The sequence below is a fragment of the Sarcophilus harrisii genome, chromosome 4, assembly GCF_902635505.1.
Source record: "Sarcophilus harrisii chromosome 4, mSarHar1.11, whole genome shotgun sequence".
Classification (NCBI taxonomy): domain Eukaryota; kingdom Metazoa; phylum Chordata; class Mammalia; order Dasyuromorphia; family Dasyuridae; genus Sarcophilus; species Sarcophilus harrisii.
The window spans coordinates 444,422,901-444,438,964 of record NC_045429.1 but is presented as its reverse complement, the minus strand read 5'-3'; the positions used below and the strand labels follow the sequence as shown (position 1 = coordinate 444,438,964).

General features: G+C 39.3%; 1 protein-coding gene across 1 annotated transcript in view; it reads left to right on the top strand.

The window, feature by feature from the left end:
* AUTS2 (activator of transcription and developmental regulator AUTS2) overlaps positions 1-16,064 on the top strand; it is a 760,235-nt gene that overhangs the window by 151,751 nt on the left and 592,420 nt on the right. The gene's annotated exons all lie outside the window — the stretch shown is intronic.

Below are 16,064 nucleotides of genomic sequence, written 5' to 3'. Positions count from 1 at the left end.
AGGAAATGAGGAAATGTGTGCTTAAAAGATTGAGGGCTCAAATAATCCTAAGGGTCTCAGGATATCCCATCATTTATTACACAACAAAAATTAGTCTTCCCTTGGATTCGGTGAAACCTTTTCCTAAGAAGCACAAAATAAGATGGAGAAGTTCTTGATACGGGACTAAGGCCTCTGATGGAATAGGGTCATTCTTCAGGGGAGTGAGCTTGGATTATCCTGACTCTTGTCTGCTCAGAGCTTTCTCAGGCTTGAAAATGATCATTCTTCCTGCTGAGGCCTGCTAAACCCATTAATAAGAAAAGAGACACACAGACAGACTCAGGATTCAGTTGTATTTCTTTTGCCTTTCCCCCTCCAATCTCAAATCCAATCCAACGAGGAGGCGAAGGCTAAAGCTGTTTGGGCACCTGTTAGGTACAGCCAGCTCCTGTGTTTCTTCAGCTCTCTTCCTGATGGTGGGAGCTGAATATTCATGCCCACAAGCAGGCTCATCAGGCAGCCATTGGGTTTCCTGATTCAGTAGCCGAGCTAACAGAAGATGTTCCATCTGCCAGCCTTTCACAGCATGCTGGATGTGGGTTGGCCCGCTGAAACTGAAATCTGGAGAGTGTCAATAGTGCCTCCTCCGTCCCAAAGATTGGAAAACCTCATGGAGCTTTTAAAATATCCGTGTGTGTGTGTGTGTGTGTGTGTGTGTGTGTGTGTACACGTGTGCATTGCAGGGACACAAGCACGTGGGGGGGGGTGATATTTAAGCACCTATTTAAGCCTTTGATTATTTCTGATGTGAATGTCCTGGTCATTTTAATGTCATTATGATTAAGAGAACTAAATCATCTCTGGATACTATTACTGTTTACAGAGCATGGTTTTCTCTTTTTCTTTACTTCCAAGGATACATTTCTTTCTCTCTCCCTCCCTCCTTCCCACTTTTCCCTTCTCCGCTCTCTCTCTTCTCTCTCTCCCCCCTCCCCCCGTCTCTCTGTCTTTCTTTCCTCTCTCTCTCTTGTGTGTGTGTCTCTCTCTCTTTCTGTCTGTTTCTCTGCCTCTCTCCTCCCACTTTTCCACTCTGTCTATTATTTTCTCTTTGCCCCACCTACCTCCTTCTTCATTCTTTCTCCATCCCCATTCTCTCTCTTACCCCTCTCCCTCGCCTCTCCTCTCTCATAATATATTAGTACTTGGAAAGCACCTTCATGATTATGCTTCTAAAATCATTTTTTACACTTACATGATGCTGGATGAATATCGAAGACTTTTCCCCTTTCTTATGTTGGAAAAGTTGTTTTTAGAATTACCCTGCTTATTTAAAAAACCTGTAGTTTTATTAACTTACATGGAGAAAACACACACCAGATGTATCATGTAGTCCGAGACCATGAGAAGAATGCCCCACAATGATCCAAGTAGCATGTGTTTCCAATTGCTATAATTATTGCATTATCAAAGCATAAGAGCCAGTGTCCTTCCACTGACATTGTTGCAAAGTCTTGTTTCCCCAAAGAGTTTCCATTCAGTCTCACCTTGGGTTGGAGAAATGGCACATGAGATCATGTCCACGTGTCCATCCCCAGTGACTTCCAGTTTGGAAACTCAGATGAGATGACGACAGTGGCTTTGTGTTTTGAAGCGATATGATGCTTCCAGGTTTCCCTTGTTCTCTGTTTTTTAATATTTCTTTTCTCAGCCTTGCTTCTGTCCACTAAGAAGGTTCAAGACCAGGTAAGTCCGAGTATGCCAAAGAGGTTTGAACCCAAATCTCAAGGTGACGCTAAGTTGTTTCGGTAATGTTGGATGGAGACAGAGCCTTTGTTACCTAGTGAGTCAGCCTCAAAGTGTCTATTGCTCGTTGGAGAGTTGATGGTACCATCTTTTCCCCTACAGCTGCTTCTTCGGTATGTTAACAATTCCAAAGCGTTTTCCCACTTGAATTTCTATTTAACTTTCTCCTTTCTACCAAGTATTGATAGGTAGGGAGACTGGAAGTTATTTTGTTCTGATGAATATCACACTTGTAGTTGAGCCAGACCTTTTTTACACAGTTATTTAGGAAAACCAGATTAGGTGTTGACTATAATACCCAATTTATAAAAATCGTGTAGATCTTCCTACCTTCCCGCCCACCCAATGGCATCAGAAATTAGAAATACCACAGATTCTTTTTATTTCCTCACCTTATGTTTTCTCTAAAATATCATATTGGAAACAAATTGGGAGCGTTGAGTGCCTTTTCATTATTCTGGTGATAATTCTCCTTAGTTTTGTGTCACTAAGGTCTTTGCTTTGGCCCATCACTTTTCCATTATGTGAAAAAGCACCAGGTTGGCACTGAAATTAAGATATGAGAATAGCAGCTAAAAACACTGTTTACATAAGCATATTGGAATGAATTCTTAAACTAGACAAAATAAAGAAGGGATTGGGGGAAAAATACTTAGAGTACTTTTCATGTCTGAGAAGCGTTGGAATAATATGTACATGTGGTATATCCTTATTCATCTCTTATTCATACTCAGGCCAATATTCTAAATATAAATGGAATTATAGGCTTGTTAGAATCTATATCCTAATTTTGTTGGCACATATACTTAGCATTTGGAACATGAACCAGGATTTTCCTTTTTTTCCTGCTACAAGCAATGAGAACATTTTCTTCACTGTGTTAAATGTATTTAAACTGTATCTTTTTGTTTTGAACATTCAAAGTGATGTTCACACTACTCTCCTGGTTTTAGAGTGTGTGTAGGTAGTAAAATTCCAGATTGGAGAGAAAAATAGAGATTTGGATACTTTTGGTTATAGTGGCTTTTGAGTGAAATGCCCTTGGAAATTGATGAAAAACACAATATTGAGGATTCCTTAAATAATGAAATGATTGAGCCCTACTAAGCAGCTTTTATGTTGTACTAAGAAGGCTGAATTTTGAGTTTTCAGATTTCAATTCAAATCTTACCACTCCACCACTTACTGCCTTTTTTTTGTTTCTTAACTTTAGATCACTTTCTAGCTCCATGCGTCGGATTCTTTACCAGTAGATTGGACTAGATACTTTCAGATATCTTACCTCTAAATCTGTGATTTTCTTACTTTCTGGATTAAAGTTTCCTTATATGTAAAATTAATGTGTTGGTCCCAATAACCTTTAAGACCTCTTTTCACTTTATATCAATTGACGTCTGACCTCTCTGAAGATCTAATTAGTGTGTCAGATTTGAAGACCTTTAAGATGTCTTCTTGCTTTGTATTATCGATGATCTTTGGTCTTCTCTGACCACCATTTCTTTATGTGTAAAATTAGAGAGCTAATTAGATGACCTTTAAGATCTCTTAAATTCTAACCTCCCTTTCTCTTATCCTTCTCCCATATTACTTCCTTATAGTGTTATTTCATCTTTGAGCCAATTCCAATGACAGTAAGGTTCAAGTGATGTCCTCCTCATCTTTCCCTCTCTGTAATAGGTCTTTTTGCACCTCTTCATATGAGATAAATTGCCCTATTCTACCTCTCCCTATGTCTCCTTCCAGTGCAATCTTCTTTCTCACCCTTAATTTTAAAAAAAAATTATTCCATCAAAATCAGCTCACACCCATACCCTCTGTCTATTCTCCTGACTGCCTTAAAATTTATAAAGTTCTTAAGCATTAAATGTATCATCTTCTAATTTAGGAATGTAAAGTTTAGCCTTATTGAATCCCTTAAGCCTTCTTTTTCCTGTTTACATTTTTATGCTTTTCTTGAGTTTTGAATTTAAAATTCAGATGACATGTTCAACTCTGGTCTTTACACAAAAAATGCTCAAAGTTCTCGATTTCCCTGAATAATTAATAATAATTTTTTTTCATTTTTACTGGGTGGGTAGTTCTTTGTTATAAACCTAGTTCCTTTGCCTTTTGTATAATTCTATTCCAAGCACTCCACTTCTTTAATTTAGAAACTTCTAAATCCTGTGTAATCTTGACTGTGACTTCATGATAACTGAATTGTTTCTTTAACTATTTATAATATTTTTTCCTTCACCTGAGAGCTCTGAAATTTGGTTATAATATTACTGGTAGTTTTCATTTTAGTATTTCTTTCTTGAGGTGGCTGGAGGATTCTTTTGGTTTCCATTTTACCTTCTGGTACTAAAATGTCAAGGAAGTTTTTCTTGATAATTTCTTGAAATGTGATATCTAGTGTCATTTTTTGATCATGACTTTCAAGTAGTCCAATAATTTTAAAATTATTTCTCCTGGATCTATTTTCCAGGTCAGTTGTTTTTCCAATGGGATATTCCACATTTTCTTCTATTTTTTCATTCTTTTGTTTTGTTTTATTGTTTCTTGATGTCTCAAGCAATCATTAGCTTCTTCTTTTGTTTAATTCTGATTTTTAAGGAATTATTATTTTCAGTGAACCTCCTTTCCATTTGGCTAATTCTACTTTTTAAGGAATTGGTTTTTTCATGAATTTTTGTACATATTTTTCTATTTTTTGTGCTTATCAAGCTCTTAAAAAAATTATTCTCTTGCTTTACTCTCATTTCTTTTCTGAAATTTTCTTCACCTTTCTTAATTAATTTTAAAAATTCCTTTTGAGCTACTCCAGAAGTTCTTTTGAGGGGGCAGAGTCCAATTCACATTTTTCTTTGAGATTTTGCTTGTAGTTGTTTTGACATTGATGTCCAATTCTAAATGTTTTGATCTTCCCTGCCACCAAAATAACTTACTCTGTTAAGAGTGTGTAGAGTCATTAGGTGGGGCAGTAGATAAATTGCCAAGTTTGGAGTCTGGAAGTCCCAAATGCAAATTTTGCTTCAGATCCTTCCTAGTTTGTGGGATTCTGGGCAAGTCACTTAACGCTGTTTACCTCCGTTGCCTGATCTGTAAGCTGAGCTGGAGAAGGGAATAGCAAACTGCTCCAGGATCTTTGCCAAGAAAGCCCCAAATGGGATCAGGAAGAGTTAGACATAACTGAAAAATGACTAATAATAACATGTGCATGTGTACATGATTGCCCCACTTCCAGAACCATTGCGCTAAGGTGTGCACACTACAGTCCAATGGTAAGGTATTAGGCTGGAGTCACTGGACATGGGTTTGAATCATGTAGTTCCTCTGTGAAGAAGTTCTTAGTTTCCTCCTCTGTAAAATGAACCTGTTGGATTTCATGGCCATCAAATTCCTCCTTAGCTCTCGGTCTGTGAATTAGCTTTTTAAATCCCCCTTCCAGGACACCAAGTGTCAAAAACCAAAGCTCCAGTTACTGGTAAGGAATCTGCTTCCCCTCATAAAGATTCATGGAACACAGAAGTTCCAAAACTGTTCTTCAACCACCATTTTTAAAAGGGACCTTAAGAGGAAAACAACAAAACAAATAAAGGCTACCATATAATGGCAAATTTAATTTTATCAGAAAAACAGTGTCTCGATTCTGCAGTGGTTCCAGATAAGTACAAATGGTAGTCAGGACACCATATGTAAGGTTCCATTATGCTGCTCTATCTTGCGCACAACTGCCCAGATGATTTTCCCAAAGCATAGATCTGACCGTGTCATCTCTGCAATTCAATAAACTCCAGTGGCACCCCATTACCTCTGGGATGAAATATCAGCTCTTCTTTTTGGCACTTAAAGCTTTTTACCAACCTAGAATGGCTACCTTTCGAGCCTGAGCCTGATTAATCTCTCTCCCCAACCCCGAGCTCTTTGGGCCAACTCTCCCAGCCTAGCTCTTGATCACTAGGTATCCTCCTTTACTGTCTTATCTCCCTTACCTTTTAGACTCCTAACTTGTAGAAAGAGAGAAACCCTCTAAGTTGTTAAAGGAGGAATTAATTAGATTATTTAGGGATGAATTTGACAGAAAAAATAAACTGATTCCCTTTTTGTGTGCACATGGTCACTCACCATTTGACCTGGGGATGATGGGCCAGTCACTTTCATTCTTTTCCTCCACAGAAATGACATGATTGCCTGCAAGATCTCCAAGCTCCCTTTACTCTTCAAACATTTCGTGATTGTAGTAGGATCTCTTTGTTTGCTCCTTTAATTGCTTTATGGGGAAATAAGCCCCATGTTGGTTTAAATGACAGACTGTCAGTCACAAGGTAAAAGCTGTGCCTTGATATAGTATGTCTCTGTTACTGTGCAACAAGAAAGAAGTAAGGAAAGAGGGAATAGGACAATCACGTACATATGCACATACCAAATAGCAGTCAAGAGAGTAAGCAGGAAATTAGCAAATCAGCTCTGTTTAAATGGCTGCTTATTCAGAGAGGCTAGACAGAGTGACTGTGTCTTTGTTTTCACTAGAATAGTGAATTCCCTGGCTAGGAAATTCTGTCTGTCAATGTACATCATCACCCTCTCTGCCACTTATTCTGTTAAGAGATCTGTTTCCCGGTGCTCTCAGTGTTAAAGTGACTTGGCCAGGATAAAAAAAAAAAAAAAAATAACAGGTCAAACTATGGGCCTGGGTCTTACTTGTACCTCAAGGCTAATTAAAATCATGATTGTGTGTGTATGTGTGTGTGTCTGTATACATGTAAACATAGTTAAAGCCGGCCACCATGGAGGTGAATTCTTGGCTCCCATGAAGAGCTGTATCTATTCTATCTCTTGGGTCCTGGCTGTGTGCTTGGTTCCTGAAGGTTTGTATTGGAGGTCTGCTATTGCTATTGCTTGTAAAGGGAGGCTACCAGTAGAATATTGTAGCCCATCTGATTTCAAAGGAGCATCTTTCCTGGTGTGAGCATCTTTTGAACAGGAACCTCAAATCCTGAATCAGAAGCTCTGAGCCCAAACTCCAACCATGAAACTTTTCTACTTGTGTGAGTTTGGAGAAGTCTGTTGCCCTCAATGGGCCTCAGTTTATCCTTCAGAAAAGTGAGGGGCTTAGACTCATGATCGTTGAGCTGACTTAGGTGTCTGGGTCCTGTGTTCTTAGTGGTCTGATAATTCCCCGCAAGGAGGATCCGTAGTCATTTCATTGACGTCAGTGAGTCAGTGTGAGGGGTTGAGGGTACAAACTCCAGGTCTGACCCACTTTGTTCCAGACCATTTGAAGACTGGAGAGCTGATGCTTGATGCCTTCAGAGTTGGAGAACCTATGTCCAGATCTTGTTTGGGTTACTCGGATAACTCTCGCGCTCTATAATAGCTCCAGTGTCAGAGAGCCTGGTTTCAGTTGAGTGACCTCTAAGGTCCAGATCTGGGATTCTCTGACCTTTCTCTAAGTCATTGTCTTAGTATTCTCCTCTGTAAAGTGAGTCAAGTGGACTCAGCGATCACCAAGTCCCTTCAAGCTCTAAATATATGAGACTGGCATTTTATTTAATAATTATGATCTATATAGTGCTTTAAGATTTGCAAAACTATATACATTAGGAACTTTAAATTCAGAATCAGGAGCTCTGAATCTGACAACTCTGGGAGGGATCTGCTATGATTAGTCCCATTTTAAAAATAAGAAAATAAAGGCCTGTCTCTCTATACATACATATATACATTATACACATGTATACTCATATATAATGTATATTATATGTGTGTCTCATATATTTAGAGCTAGAAGGGACTTAGTGGTCACTGAGTCCAATTGACTCACTTTACAGTGGAGAAAACTAGGACAATGACTTTAGACAAAGGTCTAATTTCACACACATGTATACACATATACACACAATATATACATACCCACTCATATATATATATATACATATATATATTTTATATATATACATACATACACATATATATTTTATAAACATATATATGTATATATATATGTGTGTGTATGTATATGTGTAGATAGATAGATCATTTGAACGTCGGCTCTCCTGATGTCCAACCCCACCAGCTGCCTGCTAGATTGCACTGATGACATCTGAGATCTTCTGGCCAGGCAGTGAGTGAGATGCTTCCCAATCCATTGGAAGTCCAACATTTCAGAGGGAAGCACAAGACTATGTTCTCCCCGAGTCAGCTGGAGGAGAGGTCCTTCACTGATGGCGAGTCACTGGCTCTAAAGGCCAGAGCATGCAGAAGACGCCTTCTGCTTTGTGTGAAAATGTTTACTCATTTGAAATACATCGCCTCTTTAACAAAAGCACCCTGGTGACAAGTTGTTGCGATCAGCACAGCTAATAGACTGTCATGTCCTGTTCGCCTGCACTGGAAAAAACCTAGCTTAGTTACCCAGCACTTGGCACTATAAATCATTGTTAACAAACCGTAATTTGCTGAGCAGCCTAATGAATGATCTCCAATTTTCCCTCAGTAATTAGCTCCACTAACTATCCTGTGAGAGGGGACGGATGCCTTCCATCCACCTTGGCTCCCTCTCTGGCCTCCTCCTGTCCAGTCTGCAGAAATGAAGCGCCCCCTCCCACCAGAGACACTCACCGCTCATAAATCCTCAGGCAGGGATGGCGGCCGTTTGCGAGCAGGAGCATTGCCAAGGGTGATGACTGTCTATTAGGGCTTATAAACTTTAATGGAACAGCAGATTGGGAATGGAGTGGTGGAGCCAGATAATTGCAGGGTTTCCTGTCTAAATGGGGTACGGGAGGTAGGGGTCTTTGGTTTCCAGGAGCCATTGGAAATGCAGCAAGCCTTCTAGCTGTTAATGGCCCTGATGCAGGCAGGACTCGTACTTTGTGCGTTCGTTAGGGCTCTGCTGAGTCAATTCCGAAGACTATTTATGACCAGCAGATGACTGTGAAACCCTCTTGAATTAGTGAGTCTCAAAGCTCCAAGAACTGATTTGGAGTCCAGAGTATTCTTAGTTTTCCTTCCAGGAGCAAAAAGGCTCCTAATGGATCATTTACCCATTCATTTCTGATGTGAGATAACGGAAGGCAGGGTGAGTTAAGTCAGTGGCTGAGGTCACGTGATTTTTGTTTGTTTGTTTCTTGTATTTTTTCTGTTGTTTCTCTTTTTGTCAGTCCGGAGGGCGTAGGGATTAAGTGACGTGCCCAGGGTTACAGAGCTAAAAAATGTCAAGTGACTGAGTCAAATTTGAACTCAGATCCTCGATTTTATTTTTCTCCCGTATCCCATGTAGTGTATTCATCAGGGCTGAGAGGGCCATGTCCCTGCCTAAGTACTAAATGTGATCGTAGACCTAATTCTTGGGTTCCTGCTTACCGTAGGCCACAGAGGTAAAGACAGAAGACATTTCTGAGACCTTCTCTGGAGCCACTTTGGAGCCATTCTCTCCCTTGCATCACAGTGCCCCTGTTAGGGGACTGCAGTCCTTATCTCCAGGTCAGAAAGTTAAATAACTCACACAGGTTCGCAGAGCTAGAAAGGGGCAGAATTGGGACTCTTGGAATGTCTTTGCCTCAGTCCACAACCATTTATTAAGCACCTGCTGTATGCTGCCAGGCCCTGAGTATGTATAGTTCAGGGCATGAAACAAGACTTACTACTCTCGAAGCCTGTGTTGTAATTTGACAGTTGAAGGGGATGAGTGAATGGGGAAACAAGAAGTATCGAAATTAGTATATATGATAATATAAAAAGGATAAATACAAATAAATATAGAGTAGCTCAATACAAACTTATTTGGAGAAAGGGTTCTAATATTTGGAAGGATCAATAAAGGCTTCATGGAGAATGAGGAATTTGAGATCCATTTTGGACAAAGAAATGTATTCTGTTCCTTACTTCACTTTTTCGTGTGTGTGTGTGTGAATCTTTTGTACCACCGAGAGTCTCACCCCTTCACCCGTCCGATATTGCTCACTTTTTGAGTATTTTCCTCATTCTGGTGCCATTATTCATTCATCCAATGACTTATTATGTTTCTGCCATCTAGTGGCAAATGGGAACTTCAGGCTTTCCCCCCAGAGCTTAGCCTTTGGTCCGGGAACTCCACTGAAGGAAGGTTGCATGTTTTTGCTTAATACCTGGAATTTCATCCTTGATGAACTCCTTCAGTCTGCACACGTCTCCATCTGCTTAGTCTTAGAGAATTTATCCCAACTCCTGATGCTGTAGTGACTTGCCCAGAGTCAGATAGCCAAGAAGCAGCTTCGTTGGGGCCTGGAACCCAGATTTTCCTAACTCCCAAGACCAGATTTTTGTCGGCTACTCCTTGGGTATGTCTCAACACAAAAAGCTTATTTAGATGTTGTCTGTGGATGTGTGTGTTTGTATACACATGCACATTTGTGTGTACACATGTGCATGTATATATATATATACATTATATACTTATTTATATAATATGTATTATCATACATACATACATGTTTAACATGGGTACTTTCCAATAAACACCAAATCTTCCATTATACAAAATATTTTGCTGATTGTTAATGAAGATAAAGTATCTGTCTATTTTACTCTGCTAGGATGTCACCAACAGAGACCATTATGCTTCACTGTCAATGGGATTTTTTTAATGTTTTCATTTATTATTTTTATCACTGTTGAAGCGCTGAGTTCGAGTTCCTTCCCACGCCAAGGTTGTTTGAGTATATAGTGTTTAACCCCTTAGTGCCCCAGGGTAACTTTTTGAGATTATAAATAGCAGAGAATGCGCCACCCCGTATTTCTAGAGCTCCTCACTTAAGAATTCCCCATGCCAAAAAAAAAAAAAAAATGTAAGTAGAATTTATAGAAGAGAATTGTACCTTTCCTTTTCCTTACTTCATATAAATATTTTCTGTTTGTTCTGATTTCCTTCCTCTCTTTTAATTTGCCTTATAATGTGGATTGTTCTATTCCCTCCATTTGCCCTGGAATAGCCCTTCCCAGTCATCAGGCACATAGACACAGAGCTTAAAAGGGTCATAATGGATCATCTCCTATTAATTTTCCAAAGGAGACAACGGAAGCCAAGATAAGTTATTGTCCAAGATCATGTTAGTTTTTTTGTTTCTTGCATGTTTTCTGTTAGTTTTCTTGGGGGGAGGGCATCCGTGTCAGGATTAAGTAAAAAGGGCCCGGAATTATACAGCTACTAAGTCATATGTCTCAGGCTGGATTTGAACTCAGTCCCTCCTGACTCCAGGGTTATAGCTCTATCCATTATACCACTTTGCTGCCCCTCCATTAGTTGTAAAAACAAATGAAATCTTTATTGTCGAAACCAATTCCCAGAAACTTGTCTATATCATTATAAGAAAGGAAATGTCTTATGAATTAAATGTCTGTTAAATAGAGCAATACAATCCCTAAGGGAGGAATTACTCCTATTTCTGTCACATCTTAAGCATTATCTGAATGTTTTCTTCACAAGTATTTGTGGAAAAGGTGCTATTATAGACCCCATTGTACAGATGAGGAAACCCAGAGCTGTTCTGCCCGTGTTCACACAGCCAGGAAGTATTAGAGACATTGATTTGTACTTGAGTCTCCCGAGAATAATATATCAGGCCAACAGATTTGCTTTGATGTAGATTTGTTATAGGATCCTAGCTTAGCTTTTCTCTGTATTACTTTGTAATACATTGGGGGTCACTTGCCTAATCACCATGGACCAAACATTTATGATTATTCTCTGAAACTTGGACCTACCTTGGACCTAAAGGCACAGGATTAACCAAGGGGGGACTTAGGTTTCTTCTATTTTCTCTATGTCTGAAGATAATCAATGGGACTAAAAATGACATTTCATAAGCTCCCAGTTTCCCTCTTCATTTTCCTCTTGGCCAGAAGAACTTGGGAATCCGTCAGTGAAAGAAATCAATATATATTTGACTGCAGGTCATATTTTTAGTAAGTGTACAGAAGGGATGGGAGAATAATAGGATCGTGGGTTTAGATTGGAAGGAACCTTGGAGTTCAGTGGACACACAAAAATATTAAGAGGTTCTTCAAAAATGTGAAGCCCTCAACTACACATTTATGGAAATGTTTGGGGCCCAAATATCATTACATTTGACTTTTAAAATCTTCTGAATAAATGTAACTTTTGAAAATGCATTTGGAATCTAACAGATCAGTGTGACTGTATGAAAACACGCATGATAATAATCATAGCTATAACCATGGTATAATGGTAGATATACATGAACTTCAAAAAATAGCCTGCTTTCTAGCACCGATTCCCTTTGGCTGAATGATCTTGGAAAAGTCATTTCTACCCCCTTTAGGGTGTGGTTTCTTGTTCTGGAAAATGAAAATGTTAAACTAGATGATCTCTCGAATTCTAACCCTGACATCCTCTATTTCTGAAATCTTCATTGCTTTACACATCTGGGTATTCGAATTTCTGTGTCCTTTTCTTTATATTTCTACTACATATATAAGAATCTTACTTGTTTCTTATCTTAAATACTATTTCCATATCTGTAATTCTGCTGCTGATCTAGGCCATACCACCTGCCTGTTTACTGTACCATAAATACCATTGATCTTCACTGTCAACGTGGAGCTAAAATCCTCCTATCTCCTTCTCCCCTGCCATTAGAGGGAAACCTTGACAGTAGGAATTGTACCACAATGCTTGGCACATGGCAAGCAATTAAATGCTCATTTATTCATTCATTCATGTGACATACATTCCTATCCATGGACTTGAAAATTAATTTTCTGTCCTCTGTACATAGCTTTGGAAGACCGAAAATATGCATCTGGTTTCTGTCTCATGTCACTGAGTTTTTATTTTTAGTTGAATTTTCAAGAATTGTAGGACTTGTTTTTGATCATTATTTAATGCCTTAAAATGAAAATATATTTAAAAAAGTAAAATTAAAAATAAAGCATCTTGGATTTTTTTATTAATGTTCTCTTCTAAAGATTGTAAAACTTCTCCACTTTGAAATGTGTTGTGCTATCCTTGAATCAAAACTCTTTATCAAACCAGTTTCATTAGAGTACGTATGATAGATTTACATTGCAATGCTTCTTTTAAAAATGTTGTTATTTTTTCAGAAGTCTAGAGTAAATTCTTCTTGGGTCTTTGGAAGCACAGAAATTATTTTTGTATTTTTTCCCCTTTATCTCTTTTACTTTTTTCTCCTTCCCCTCTCCTCCACATTTGTGTCACATGGCACAAATTGGGACACGAGTCTGAATAATAAAGGATTGCCTCACTGATTGCTAAACATATATTATAGTGCATTTAAACTCATTTCAGGTCATTGTGCTTCCAATTAGTTTGATTGCAAGCAGTTAAGTTACCATTTGTTAAGCCTTCCTCTTTGGAAAGATTCAGTTTTAAATCTGTAAAATTGAATGCTTGACACTATTTTGTGTACAGAGCACATTCTTAATCTTTTGCAAGAGGGTTGGGCCTCCTCTCAGTGGGAAGAAGCACCAGCAAAGAGACCGGGTCAGATACGATTGTAATCTTTGTAACGGCTTTCTTTTCGAGTATTTTCTTGAATTTGAGTCATAATAGCCAATCAAATCGATCTGCTCCTCTGCCATTATTATTAATTCAGTAATTCATTCAGGCATTTATTAAAGATCTGTTATGTGCCATGTGACAGGCAGAATGGAATCCTGACTAGAGAATTTGCCACCATGGTCAGAAAGATCCATATTCAGGTCCTCCTACCTGTCTCGTGCTTGAGTGAAGGGTGAATGAGTCACTTAACTTTCAGATCCTCAGGAAGTTGCAGAACAAATCTTACCTTTACCTTTTTTGATAGAGGATATGTTTTTTTTTTCATTTCGAACATCCTATGTCAGATAATAAGCCTCAATTTCCCCCCCTCATTTAAAAAGTATTTTTTCCAATTGCATGTAAAAATAAATTATATAATATTCTTTTAAAAGAAATTTTGTGAGTTTCAAATTCTATTCCTCCCTCTGTCCTCTCCTTCCTCCTTGAGATGGCATGTAATTTGATATAGATTATATTTGTGCAGTCATGCAAAACATATTCCCATATTGGACCAAAAACGCAGAAAAATAAACTTAAAAAAAGTGTGCTTCAGTCTGCATTCAGACTCCATCTGTTCTTTCTCTGAAGGTGGATAGCATTTTTCATCGAAAGTCCTTTGGAATTGTCTTGGATCTTTGTGTTGCTGAGAATAACAAGTCATTCACAGGTGATCAACAAGCATCTTTTTTTTAAGTGTCACCTTCGATATCCCAGGCACCGTATTAGGTGTTTGGGGATGAAGATCCAGTCTCTACTGGCAATGAGATCACAGATCAGATTTAAAAAATTAAAAATGTGCATTATGGCTCTAGAAGATCTTAGAATGAAGCGAGGTGAGATGGAGGAGGAACAAGGGGAAAAGAATAGCTCCGATACTCAGGGAGCTTTCACTCAAGAATACTGTATTCATTTGTGGTGAAAATATTTGGCATGGGGGAAGAAACAAGGGAAAAACTGCTCTGCTACTTGAGGAGCTTTCACTCTTGGATACAGTGTTCATTTATGAATGGTTCTCTCCTGTAGTGGAAAGAACACTGGGTATATGGAGAGAGGGCCCAGCTTTTGCCACTTGGGTACTTGTGTGACTTTTCCTGTACAGGGCCATCCCTTTCTTCCTCTGTAAAATGAGGCAGTTGTGTGTTAAATGACCTCTCCGACCCTTTTCAGATCTAAATCTAGGATACCATGAAAGTCTGCTGGCAGACTCTTTCTATAAGAAAAGGAGGTTGAGATCAGGGAGATTGGAAGAGACGGGTAGAAAATCTATGAGTGATTGACTTAGTATGAAGATTAAAGAATGACTGAATATGGGAGATTGCACCTTAGAGGTCATCTGGTCCAGCCCTCTGCCTCTGTCAGTCAGAGAAAGGCTATCTTGAATGTGAAGAACTTAAGAGCCAGAAGGACACCCATTGAAACTCTGCCTTTTAAACTTCAGAGCCACTGAACAGCGAGGCAACTGTACAACTTCTCTAAGCCCCATCTTTTAAATCTCCAAAATGGGGGTCATTATAGTTCCCTATTGTTTCTGAGTATCCAGTGAGTAGGTAAAGTTCTTTGTAATCTTTGAGCGCCTAGAAGTGGATCTTTTTGGATTCTGATTTTTTGATATAGGAAAAACTCCCTCTTTTAATTCAGATCAGCGCAATTCTCTCTCCCTTGACCAACTAAGAAGATAAATGACTTGGTTAGGATCACCCCGCTAGTGGTTGTCAGGGGAGGATCTTTTTGGTTTTGAGGATGGTTCTCTCATCTACTACTCTTCACAATCCTTCCTATAACTGTCTTGATTAATGATCATGTATTTTATGCTTAAATGCTTCCATTTAGGAGAGCTTCCTTCTTGCCAGTTACCCATTCCATGGTTCACTTTCTTTTTTGTCAAAGCCAGAAATCTCCCCGTTCTCTAGGTTAGTCTGATGCAGACTCTGAGAACTCCCAGTCCCTCTTTTATCCATAAAGCGAGGAGATTAAAGGCATTCCTTCCTCTCACCGAGGGTAGCCCTGAAGCCCACAGGAGAAAAGATAACAAAAATTGACTATCCAGAGATGAGCAGACTAACCTGGTCGTCTTATCTACTCAGGAAATGTAGTCGAGTATCACTCATTCCTAGCTGTGTGATCCTGGGTAAGTGGCTTAACCTCTCTGACCTTCTGTTTCCTCACATGGAAAATGAGGTGCTTGGACGCAATGGCCCGGAATATCCCTTCCAGCTGAGAGTTCCAGTGGGGCCTCAAATGTACCAGAAAATTCAGTATGAATTATCCTGGATTGTATTAAAAAAAATACAGGAGTACACTTCTGCCTGTCTGCAGAACATCTCCTATTCAGCCCCACTCTGCTTTAGTGGAGTCCTTAGGAAACCTATTTCAGTGGCTAAATAAGACTCATTATAATTAGCATAGCAATTGTTTGTGAAAGGGTGCCTCTGAAAAGCTGGAGGGTGCTCAGAAACAACTTGGTCTCCGAAATGTTTAAGGCCTCTTAGCCACTGCATTAAGGCTAGTTGGGACAAAACCTTGGGGAGCAGAGTGTCCCTTTGGGGCAAGTCTCACTCTGTAAGGTGGGCGTCCCTGTGAGGATCTGGAGGGATCCTGGGTCCCAGCTGGGCTTCAAGATGGCCCTGGGAGCCAACATCAGTGGCTCTATTTACTGGCTGTATTCACTGACCCCACTTGCATGGATGTGAAGAGTTGGGACCAGGCCGGACACCCGCCCAGAGCCATTATTGTTATA